Below are 13,734 nucleotides of genomic sequence, written 5' to 3'. Positions count from 1 at the left end.
AGTTGTGTGTGTTGTCTGAGCAGTTCTTTACGTTTTATTTTTTTTCTGTATTTCGGTCCCTCCGCGACTCGCGGAGATTTCCCCTTCAAACTCCGCGAGTCGCGGAGTTTGGTATTTTTTTTTTTATAATCTTTAACTTATTAAAACAATTAAGTAATTAATTTTAAAATTTTGTTTCCTTTGTTATTTAGGACGAGGTCGTTTCGGATCGATGTCCTAGTCCGTCCTTCGACAAAATTTTAAAATTTGTCTTTTTGTAGCGATTGTTTTAAAAGCTAAGATTTTTGGGTTTTTTTTTTAATGTTTTTGGCATACTTTAATTCAATATTAAAAATAATGATAATAAAAGTTCTCGTCCCTTCCTTGGGTAAAGCAATTTCGGTTCAAAGACCTAGTCTTCAACTTACGACGAATTTTAAAAATCATATTTTTAACTTAATGAGATAAAGTAAATTTTTGTTTTTAAATTCACACAATTTAAATATAAAATTCAAAATTAATATTAAAAATTCACACCAAACCTAAAATTTAAAATACATAAAATTAAAAATTCATAAAATAAAAAAAATTCACACCAATCTTAATTTTAGAAATTCATATTATAAATTCACACCAAACTTATATTAATTTTTCAAATATTTACAATTTTAAATATATTATTTTTACAAAGTTTACAATATTAATTTAAGATTTAAATATTAATTTTAAAACATGGTAAAAATAAAATTAAAAATCTTTTTGGCTTTTTATCCCACTTTAATCAATCAAATATTATCAAAAATATGCGCCCCTCTTTTCGGTAAAGTAATTTCGGTTCCAAGACCTAATTTAACTCATGACGAATTTTTGAAATATTTTGTGTTGATTGATTAAAGATATTTATACCTTAAGAATAAACGTTAAATTTCGCAGTGATGTAATAAATTTTTGTATGATATCAATAATTTCGGTCGCCAAACCTAATTTTATTCAATACCAATTTAATACTTTTTAGCGAACAAAATAGCGTTTATTATCAAAAGGTTAAAAATAAAAATAAAAATAAAAACTGTACAGACATACCTGTGAAATAGATTTCTTAGTTATATGATCTATCCCATTCATAAGATAGTCGGTTTAATTGGTTTTCCATGGCTACATAGGCGTAACCTCGAGCATTTAGTGTCTTTTCTTCTAAACATATGAATGATCCGTCTCTGCATAAAGTAACAAATTCGGTGTTTGAATAGGTTTGATTATTTGAACATTTACCTCCATGTGACCATTTTCCGCATTTGTGACATCGTTCTAGGTGTCGTGCTCTTCTTTTCGCTGCGGATTTTGATTTTCCTTTACCAAATTGTAACTTATTATCTTCGCATCTGGATTCTTTTCTAACTCCGTCCATTCTTTCTCTGATTACTGATACTAATTCACTCGGTAGTATGTCATTATTTCGTTTAGTGATCAAAGCGTGTAGCATTAGACCATGGTTTAGTTCACAGGCAGTCTTCATTTTGTAAAAACCTAAAAAAATAAAAAATTCAGAATGGGGGGAGAAGACTAGTTCTTTAGGGTCTGCTAGGGAAAGACCATTCGGGTTCCATTTTCGAGAACTACACTAAAACAGACAATCTAACTCTAACAGAAATACATAAACCCCTTTGATTCTCCCCACACTTAGTCAGTTGTGGTGTCGAAATTGTGATTAACATTATTTTCAATTGAATCATCAACAACTTGTATATCTTTGACTTTTACTTCAATCCATTTGTTGATTTCCTCCGTAACTTTCACAAATTCAACTAACATTGCCTTTTCTTTTGACGATAAATTGGATATTAATCGGTTATATAACTTAAAGTTTCCTTTAATCTTAGCATCGTGAATCCTTTTATAAAGTTTCTTCGTTGAACTGTTAAAAATAGGTTCATCTAATTTCGTATCATCAACGGCATTCTTTGTGATTGGATCATCATTAAGTGTTTCTTCATCTTCCCCACACTTATGCATTTTTATTGGTCTAACAGTTTTGGTTTGTGGAGATCTAAACTTTCGGTTCACAAAGGTGATCGATGTATCACCATTCCTAAGTGTTATTCTACCTTCTCTTACATCAATGAATGCCTCGGTGGTTGCTAAAAATGGGCGACCTAGAATTAGAGGAATATCAAGGTTTTCCTCCATATTAATCACTATGAAGTTTGCAACAAAGGTCAAACTTCCCACGTTAACAAGTAAATTATTTGCTATTCCAACCGGGTGCTTAATGGTTTGGTCAAATGATTGAACACCTATTTTGGTTGGTTTTAATTTACCCATGCCTAATCTTTTGTATAAGGAAAGAGGCATAATATTTGCACTTGCTCCTAAATCTGCGAGTCCATTATATACAGCACCATCATTAAGTAAGCAAGAAATGATAAATTCACCCGGGTCTCCTGCTTTAGTAAGTCGAGTTGGTTTGTAAACCTTTTTCGGGTGTTCTTTCCTTGGTTCTTTCATTTCTATTTGAATTTCTTGTTCACATTTTTCTTCGTTTCTTGGAATGGGAGGTTTGTATAGGAATTCTTCTTCATCACTCAAATTTGAATCCTCCCTATATTCCAGTTTTGATTTTTCATATGTTGTTGATAACATATTTATGTTTTCATTTTGAAGGTTTTCTTGGGTGGTGAAATTATGATTAACTTCATTGTCAACTTCCATCAGACCATGTATGTAATGTTTAACTCTGTGACCATTAACTTTAAATTCAATCCCATTTGAATTTATCAATTCTATCGTTCCGTATGGGAAAACTCTTTTGACTATGAATGGCCCAGACCATCTTGATTTCAATTTTCCAGGAAATAGCTTGAATCGTGAATTGAAAAGAAGAACTCTGTCTCCTTCTTTAAATTCTTTTGAACTTCTGATTCTTTTATCATGCCATTTCTTCGTTCTTTCTTTATAGATTAACGAATTTTCGTATGCTTCATGTCTTAATTCTTCTAATTCGTTTAGTTGACTTAATCGTAGACGTCCGGCTTCATGTAAATCAAGATTACATGTCTTCAAAGCCCAAAATGCTTTGTGTTCAATTTCTACTAGAAGATGACATGCTTTTCCATAAACAAGTCTAAAAGGTGTGGTTCCAATTGGAGTTTTATAGGCTGTTCTAAAAGCCCAGAGTGCATCCTCCAATTTAATGGACCATTCCTTTGGATTTGATCCTACGGTTTTCTCTAGAATACGTTTTAAAGCTCGGTTGGTATTTTCAACTTGTCCACTTGTTTGTGGATGATATGCGGTGGAGATTTTATGAGTTACTCCATATCTTTTAAGAACTTTCTCAAGTTGATTATTACAGAAATGAGTACCCCGATCACTTATTAAAGCTTTCGGTGTTCCAAACCTTGCAAAAAGACGTTTTAAAAAGTTGACTACAACTCGTGCATCGTTAGTTGGGAGAGCTTGTGCTTCCGCCCATTTAGATACATAATCAATGGCTACGAGTATATATAGATTATTATGAGATTTTGGAAATGGACCCATAAAGTCAATACCCCAAATGTCAAATACTTCACATACTTGGATGACATTTTGTGGCATTTCATCACGTTGACTTATTTTTCCGGCCCTTTGACAAGCATCACAGGATTTGCAAAGTAGGTGTGCGTCTTTGTAAATTGTAGGCCAATAGAATCCAGCATCATAAACTTTTCTTGCTGTTAGTTGAGGTCCATAATGCCCTCCTGTTGGTCCTGTGTGACAATGGTTTAATATTTTACTAGCTTCATCTCCAAATACACATCGGCGTATTATTCCATCGGGACAACTTTTAAACAGATGTGGATCTTCCCAAAAATAGTGTTTTATATCACTGAAGAATTTCTTTCGTTTTTGGTACGATAATCCTTTCTCAAGGAATCCACAAACTAAGTAGTTTGCATAGTCTGCAAACCATGGGATTTCATTATAATCTATCTTCAATAGATATTCATCAGGAAAGTTGTCTTGTATGGCCGATTCATTTAGAACTTCTAACTCAGGATTTTCAAGACGAGAAAGATGATCAGCGGCGAGATTTTCTGCTCCTCTTTTATCTCGGATTTCAATATCAAACTCTTGTAAGAGTAAGATCCAACGGATTAATCTTGGTTTAGCATCTTGTTTTGAAAATAAGTATCTAAGAGCAGAATGGTCGGTATAGACCACCGATTTTGCTAGAACGAGATATGATCGAAATTTGTCAAAAGCAAAGACAATAGCAAGGAGTTCTTTTTCAGTAGTTGTATAGTTTGTTTGTGCTCCTTGTAACGTCTTACTAGCATAATATATAGGTTGAAATCGTTTTTCAATCCTTTGTCCTAAAACGGCTCCCATTGCAAAATCACTTGCATCGCACATTAGTTCAAATGGTAGATTCCAATTTGGTGTTATCATGATCGGCGCATTAGTAAGTTTTTCTTTAAGAATATTAAAAGATTTGATACACTCATCTGAAAAGATGAATGGAGCATCCTTTTCTAGGAGTTTATTTATAGGAGTGGCAATTTTAGAAAAATCTTTTATGAAACGTCAGTAAAAACCGGCATGCCCTAGAAAACTCATAACTCCTCTAACATTGGTGGGATGTGGAAGTTTAACAATTACATCTACTTTAGCTCTATCCACTTCAATTCCTTCTTTTGAAATTTTATGTCCAAGAACGATGCCTTCTTTAACCATGAAATGGCATTTCTCCCAATTAAGTACTAGATTTGATTGTTCGCATCTAATAAGCATTCGTTCAAGATTAACTAGACATGATTCAAATGTATCACCGAAGACTGAAAAGTCATCCATGAATACTTCCATGCATTCTTCTATCATGTCATGAAAAATCGCCATCATACACCTTTGAAAGGTTGTAGGGGCGTTACAAAGTCCAAATGGCATGCGTTTGTAAGCAAAAGTACCATAAGGGCACGTGAATGTGGTTTTCTCTTGATCTTCGGGTGCTATTGGAATTTGAAAATATCCGGAAAATCCATCTAGAAAACAATAGTAACTATTTCCGGCTAATCTTTCCAACATTTGATCAATGAAAGGTAAGGGAAAGTGATCTTTTCTGGTGGCGTCATTTAATTTTCTATAATCAATACACACACGCCATCCTGTTACAGTCCTAGTAGGAATAAGCTCATTTTTCTCATTTGTAATGACAGTCATGCCACCCTTCTTAGGCACGCATTGAACTGGGCTTACCCATGGACTATCAGAGATTGGATAAATTAGACCTGCGTCTAGCAGTTTAATAATCTCTTTCTTAACTACATCTTGCATATTAGGATTTAGTCTTCGTTGGCGTTGCACATACGTTTTATGACCTTCTTCCATAAGGATTTTATGTGTGCAATACGAAGGACTTATTCCTTTAATATCATGAATCTTCCATGCAATGGCTGGTTTATGAGCTTTCAACACAGAAATGAGTTGTGATTTCTCATTTTCAGTAAGAGAAGACGATATTATTACAGGTAATTCAGATTCACCATGTAAATAAGCGTATTCCAAATGGTTTGGAAGTGGCTTTAACTCTAATTTCGGAGGTTCTTCTATCGATGATTTATGTCGATATCTGTCTTCTTCTTTTAGCATTTGAATTTCTTCTGTTGTTGGTTCATATCCATTAGCTATAAGTGTAGCTAACATGTCAGCTTCATCAATTGGTTCATTACCTTCTCCTAAAGAACATTCTCCTGTTCCTTATAATTCTGGAAATTCTTCTAATAATTCTGCATGTGCATCTATAGTTTGAATATAATAACATGTATCATCTGCAGATTGTGGTTGTTGCATTGCTCTATCAACTGAAAAGGTAACACTCTCATCCTCTATACTTAGGGTCAATTTCTTACCGAACACGTCTATCATTGCTTTAGCCGTGTTTAAGAATGGTCTTCCTAATATGAGAGGAACTTGAGAATCTTCTTCCATGTCCAAAACAACAAAATCTACTGGAAATACTAAAGTACCAACTTTAACTAGCATGTTCTCCATTATCCCTCTAGGATATTTTATTGATCTATCGGCTAGTTGTATGCTTATTCTGGTTGGTTTCAATTCTCCAAGGTCTAGTTTAGCGTATAGTGAATACGGCATTAGATTTATACTAGCACCTAAGTCTGCCAATGCTTCTATTGAACTAAGACTATCCAGAAAACATGGAATTGTGAAACTTCCTGGATCAGATAATTTTTCTGGTATCTTATTCAACAGCACTGCTGAACAATTAGCATTCATAGTAACAGCCGAGAGTTCTTCCATTTTCTTTCTATTTGAGATTAGATCTTTCAAGAATTTAGCATATCTAGGCATTCCTGAAATCACATCAATGAAAGGAAGATTTACATTTATCTGTTTAAACATATCCAAGAATTTGGATTGCTCAACTTCAAGTTTCTCTTTCTTCATTTTACTCGGGTAAGGAAGTGGTGGTTGGTATGGTTTAACATAAGGTTTAGCCTTAACTGTGTTATCTTCATTAACCTTTTCAACTACCGGTTCTTTTTCCTTATCTTGATCAGGTTGTGGTTCTTGTGGAGTAGGAATAGCTTCATCAGAAGTTACAGGTATTTCCGGTGGTTTAAGCGTTGTACCACTTCTTGTGGTAATAGCTTTAGCTGTTTCATTCTGGGGGTTAGCATTTGTATCACTAGGTAAACTTCCCGGTTTTCTTTCACCTATTAACCTTGCTAGGTTACTTACTTCTTGTTCCAGATTTTGAATAGAAGCTTGTTGATTTCTAAATGCTTGAGCATTTTGTTCATTGGTTTGTTTCTGAGATGTGAAAAACTGCGTTTGAGTTTCAACTAGCTTCGTCATCATATCTTCTAAATTCGGCTTTTTATCATCGGTTTGTTGTGGTGGCTTGTTTTGAAAATTAGGTCTTTGCTGATTGTAAGTATTATTGGATACTTGTTGATTGCTAGGACCTTGTTGGTTGTTGTATGGAATATTTCGGTTATAATTCTGGTTTTGATTGTAAATTGGTCTTGGCGGTTGATAATTATTCTGATAATTATTTCCAGGCCTTTGGTTTATGTATGAAATATTCTCTCTTTGTTCCATTGTTAATTCAATACTGAGACAATCTTTTGTCAAATGTGGTCCTCCACACTGCTCACAACTAATTCGTATTGAGTGAATATCTTTAGTCATCTTTTCCATTCGTCTTTCCACAGCATCTATCTTTGCGGAAATGGAATCTAAGTCATGGCTAGAATCGGCTCTAGCTGCTTTAGATGATCTAACGATATCTTTTTCTTGGTGCCACTCATGTGAGTGGGAAGCAGTGTTATCAATAATTTTGTAAGCATCAGTTTCGGTTTTCTTCATAATAGAACCACCAGCTGCTATATCTATGTCTTTTCTTGTAGTGATGTCGCATCCTTGGTAGAATATTTGTACTATTTGACAGGTGTCTAAACTATGTTGCGGACATCCTCTTAACAACTTTCCATATCTAGTCCACGCCTCATATAGAGTTTCATTCGGTTTCTGTGTGAACGTAACAATTTCTGCTTGAAGTCTTACGGCTTTAGATGCAGGAAAGAATTGTTTAAGAAATTTGTCAACTAATACGTCCCATGTATCGATCGCCCCTTCAGGTAATGATTCCAACCAATCTTTGGCTTCTCCCTTTAAAGTCCAGGGAAATAATATGAGATATATCTGTTCATCCTCCACTTCCCTTATTTTAAATAGTGTGCAGATCCTATTAAAGGAACGTAAATGTTCATTTGGATCTTCCTTCGGCGCACCACTAAATTGGCATTGATTAGTCACCATGTGTAGAATTTGTCCTTTGATTTCATAATCTGGTGCATTAATGTCTGGATGAGTAATTGCGTGACCTTGGCCAGTGCGTTTAGCTCTCATTCGGTCTTCTATACTTAAAGGTTCCAGATTCTCCATAATTGAATTTGTTGAATCGGAATCACTAGAGGATTCTGATTTAATGGTTCGTTCCTCAACAATCTCTGTTTGAATGATTGGTGGTTCCGGAGGAAAGTTTAGTGGTTCAGGATCTACAAACCGTTCCTGAATATTCTCCGGATTCTCAATTGTGAGGTCGGGTTCAAAAAATGGATTATCGGAAATTTGAACTGAAGTACTTGGTCGACTGGATGACGATTCTAAAGAAAAATCAACGGTGGTAATATTTACTAAATGTCTTGATCTAGTTACAGGTGGTGAACGTACAAAAGGTGGTGAACGTCTTGCTCGGTGCATTCACTGAATATCCTATTAGTTTTTAAAAGGAAAGAAAAATTATAATAAGTTATCCAATCAATAGACTTTTCTGATTTTGCCCACGTTTCGAATAGCCAAAAGATGCAGCAGAGGGACAGGATTCGTTTGGTCTCAATATAATTGAGGACTATTTGGCTCCAATAACCCGGTCCACGTACAAATCCAACTATTACTACGAACCAGAAAATTTTGATGTTTATTAATTTAACTACTTAAAACAAATTTTCGTAATTTTAAGAAATTTAGATAAGAAGTAGAATAAAAATCTATGTCCTAAAACTAGAATAGCGAGAAATAAGAAAGAAAAAGAGTTCGTCAAAAAAGGTCGAAAAAGAAAAATGGTTGAAAAATAAAAGGTGACGGAAAATAAAAGAAACTTATAAAACTTAGAAATACTTGACTAACCTAACCTTATTACTACAACTAATTTAAAATTATAATCGCAAATTGAGATTACTAATTGGAATGATAATTGATACATAGGTAAAAGTCGTCTAAAAATATTAAAGCTTACAGGAAAAACTAAATCCCAAATGGAAATAACTTAAAAAGAAACTAAAACTTAAAAAGGCGTCGCAAAATTCTAAAGCACCTAAATCTTAGTCTAAAGAAAAAGCACTTAAGGAATTCTACGGCAAAGCCTAAAAATCTATAAGTAAAAATAACTATTGCAAAAACTAAGTTTAAAACTAAATATGAGCGAAAAATACAAATATTACGCTAAAACTATTAAAAAAAACAAAATATAAAAATATACAAAAAATTGTAAAAAAAAATACAATTTTTATAAAAATATTATTTTTATATTAATTATTTATTAAAACTATTAATTTTACAATTTAATTAAACTAATTAAACTAAATAAAATAAAACTTAATAAAATATAATAATAATATATAAAAAGGAACCTTTTTAGAATTTGAAAAGAATTCTCACATGGACTTCTGTGAATGTGAGAGGTATTGTGAAATACAAGCATGAACTTTTGAAATATATAAAACTCCTTTATTCGAATTCACCATTAAGTATAGTTTAGGTGCCGTTTGTTTTTTTAGCATGTGATGTCGTGCGAGGTGTATATAAAATAGCTTATATTTTTACAAGGAAATACTATTAAACACGATACATTTTTACACAAGATATTTATTTATTTAGAGAATGGATATACTTAAACCTTGCTACAACACTTATAGGCAGTGTATCTAATCGTACAGTAGTGTAGTTTTTAGTAAGTCCGGTTCGTTCCACAGGGAATCTTTTTAAACAAAGCTTAACGCTATATTAGTTTACTTTTATAAAAATACAAATATATATATATAAGTAATATTATTATTATAAAGGGGGGTTTTTACCGTTTAATGACCGGTTTGTTGATTTTAAAACTTTAGTCGCAGTTAAAACCAAATGTAAAATATTAAAAATAAATACAAGACTTAAATTAAAGCGGCAAGTAAATAACGATAAGGAAATTGCGAATAATAAAAATGCGATAAAATAAACTTGCGATAATTAAAAAGTACGATAATTAAAAGTGCAATTAAATACAATAACAATAAAAATGCGATAATTAGAAGTGCAATTAAATATAAAATAAAGGAAATTAAATATGAAATAAAAGAATTATGCTTATTTAAACTTCCGTAATCATGATGTTTGACGTGTTGATTTTAGTTTTATGCCCATGGGTTAATTGTCCTTTGTCCTGGATTATTTAATATGTCCATACGGATTTGTCCATAATAGTCCATCAGTCATAAATATAAAGAGCGAAAGCCTTCGTCAAATTATTCTTATTCCCGAAGTCAAATATTCCAACTAATTGGGGATTCGAATTGTAACAAGGTTTTAATACTTTGTTTAATGAATACACCAGGTTATCGACTGCGTGTAAACCAAGGTTTTACTACTTTGTTAACAATTACACCAATTACCCTTGAATGTAATTCACCCCTGTTTCAACAAGTTTATTAACTATTAATCCAGTTCCGTATCCGGTAAAATGAATAATTATTGGTATTTATAGATATCCCGCCCACCGTACCCAGTCAAGCGTATGTGGTTATATATAAATACGTCAAATTATAAGTTTGTATATTAAATTAACAAGGTATTGTTTAGTTAATATAAAACCCATTAATAGCCCATAGTCTAATTTCCACAAGTGTCGTTCTTTTGTCCAAACCCCAATTATGGTACAAAACCCAATTACCCAATTTTAGTAATTAGCCCAACATCATGATTACTTCGGATTAAATAAGCATAATAATAACTTAGCTACGAGACATTAATATAAAAAGGTTGAACATAACTTACAATGATTAAAAATAGCGTAGCGTTACACGGACAGAATTTCGACTTACACCCTTATAACATTCGCTAACATACCCTTATTATTAGGATTAAAATTAAAATTAAAATTAAAATATAAATATAAATATATACGATATAGATAGAGAGATGGATGGATTTTTTGGTGATTTTTGCGATCAGAATTCGTTTGCTTTTATAGGAATTTTTGACTTTTGGGGCTCCGCGACTCGCGGCATTTTTGCCTTCAAACTCTGTAGTGACCCGAAATTTTCCATGTTTATATATATTAATTGAGATTGATATTTACATGATTAAATGTTTCCAACATGTTAAGCAATCAAACTTGTTAAGACTTGATTAATTGAAATATGTTTCATATAGACAATTGACCACCCAAGTTGACCGGTGATTCACGAACGTTAAAACTTGTAAAAACTATACGATGACATATATATGGTTATATATATAGTTAACATGTTTTTATTATAAGTATGTATCTCATTAGGTATTTTAACAATGAGTTATATACATAAAAATGAGACTATTAATTTAAGAAACTCGAAAACGATATATATAACGATTATCGTTATAACAACGTCTTACTAGGTACATATGAATCATATTAAGATATTGATACACTTGGTTAATTATGTTAAATGATAAGTAAATATGTTATTAAGTGTATTAACAATGAAATACATATGTAAAAATAAGACTACTAACTTAATGATTTCGAAACGAGACATATATGTAACGATTATCGTTGTAACGACATTTAACTGTATATACATCATACTAAGATATAGTATATATCATAATATCATGATAATATAACAATTTAACATCTCATTTGTTATAATAAACAATGGGTTAACAACATTCAACAAGATCGTTAACCTAAAGGTTTCAAAACAACATTTACATGTAACGACTAACGATGACTTAACGACTCAGTTAAAATGTATATACATGTAGTGTTTTAATATGTATTCATACACTTTTGAAAGATGTAACGACCCGGAAATTTCCGACCAAATTTAAACCTTAAACTCTATATGTTTCCGACACGATAAGCAAAAACCTCAATGTTGAGTCTAGAAAGTCTGAAATCTATATTCGAATGATTAGTTACCCTTTTGACAGTTTCTGACGATTCACGAACCTGTGTGTGTAAATAAATATAAATATTTATGTATAAAAAAAAAATTAAATAAATAAAAATAGGTGTATATATACTATAGTTGAATTAGTAAAGTACAAATTGAACAATTAGAATTTAGAATGTAAAATAATAAATAGAATAATTAAATTACTATTATATGTATACTTATATTTATTGTTATAGTAATAAAATTATTTACAATAATAACATCTATACTTGTTGTTAATAAATTGTTATATTATTAATGATATTATTGTAACTTGTATTATTATTATTAGAATCATTAAAAATGTTATTATCATCACCATTATATTTATTATTATTGTTTTTATTACTTTTATTCTTATTAATGTTAGTATAATTTTGATAAGGTTATTATTAATATTATTATTAATGCTAGTAATCTTATTAGAAATTAATATTAATAGATTTTATTAATAGAATTATATTATTAATTAAAATTTCAGAAATTAATATAATAAGTATATTAATATAATTAACTGATATATATACATACGTAAACATAAATTATATAAACATAAAATATATATATAAAATATATATGTATATATATGTAGCGTGCTATGTATATTTTTTTTTTACTAACTGAGTAATTCCACTAAACAGACAACTTGCAAATTTTAGTTGAGAGGTCTTTATCTTCTTTGTATATTTTTATATTTTCTTTTATCTGCTTCTTCTTGGAAAGATTCTGACTGTCCCCTGTTGTTATCCATCAGTCTATAAATCGAGTTCCTATATGTTGAGGATTAAATCAGATGACTTTTATAACCATTATCAATTAAACCATATCATCTATTTTTATTATTTAATTGCGAAAACCAGAAAAAAAAAAGAAACAGCTCGCCATATCCATTTTTTTCAAAAGCTTAGTTCGAAGCTGTCATTCAAACCTAATAACACAGAAGTGTGGAGAATAATTCGTTCGAGCTACCTGCAAAATTCCAGAAGCCAAAACCTTTTAGCGATTCTTAATTTTATGGTTAAACTTCGAATTCAAAAAAAACAATAAATGTGTTCTTCATTAAAATTTGAACTCGTTTTACAGTTGTGGTTGAAACTAATGACTCAGGAAGTTTATAATAAGGAATTAGAATTTATTTCATGAAGAAATTGGGGTCTAAAAACTGCCCAATCTTAAAAATCAAAACTTTGTTCTTCGGGTATATTTTAAAACTTTCAGCTTCTGTTTTGTTTAATTCTTCTATTTATCAAATCACGAATTCATAACAGACGATTGGGATTAAGGTTAAAAGCATAAGATTTAATGGATAAACTGTTGTGGTGAAGTGGATTGGTCTTGGGTCGATTACAGATAGGAAGAAGGAGACAGAACACAGAGAGGTTGGGTTAAATTAATAGATACGGGGTATAAAACAGAAAAATGGGCACAGCCCGACTGGTTAGGGTGTTGTTCAAACTTTCGAAGTGATCGTGGGTTCGAGTCTCTAACTGGACATTATTATTTTTGGGCTAAATTACATGAAGGTAGCTTCACATTTTTATTTCTATTATTATTTCTATTATCAATTATATTATTATTATTATTAAAATTATTCCCATGATTATTATTATTGTTAATTGATATTATTATTATTTTTATTAGTATTATAACATTTATTAGTATCATTATCATAATTATAAGTTTTAAAGCCATTATTATTATTATTAACATAATTATTAGTATTATTATTATTAAACTTATTATCATTATAATCATTCTTATAAAATTAATATTTTGTTAACACTAAAACTATCAATATTATCATAAAAAGATACTTTTATATAAAGATACATTACGATATGTTTTTATTACTAAAAAGATGTTATCTAAGCTATATAAAGTAATATATAAATATATACTAAGCCTTAATATATATAGTTTTTATTATTAATCATAAGAAATAATTATATAAAATATATAAACTAAATACATAAAAATTATCTAAATAACATATAGTATAACAAGTATACTGTTA

Source organism: Rutidosis leptorrhynchoides, chromosome 1 (genome assembly GCF_046630445.1).
Source record: "Rutidosis leptorrhynchoides isolate AG116_Rl617_1_P2 chromosome 1, CSIRO_AGI_Rlap_v1, whole genome shotgun sequence".
Classification (NCBI taxonomy): Eukaryota; Viridiplantae; Streptophyta; class Magnoliopsida; order Asterales; family Asteraceae; genus Rutidosis; species Rutidosis leptorrhynchoides.
Note: the sequence above shows the minus strand (reverse complement) of the source record.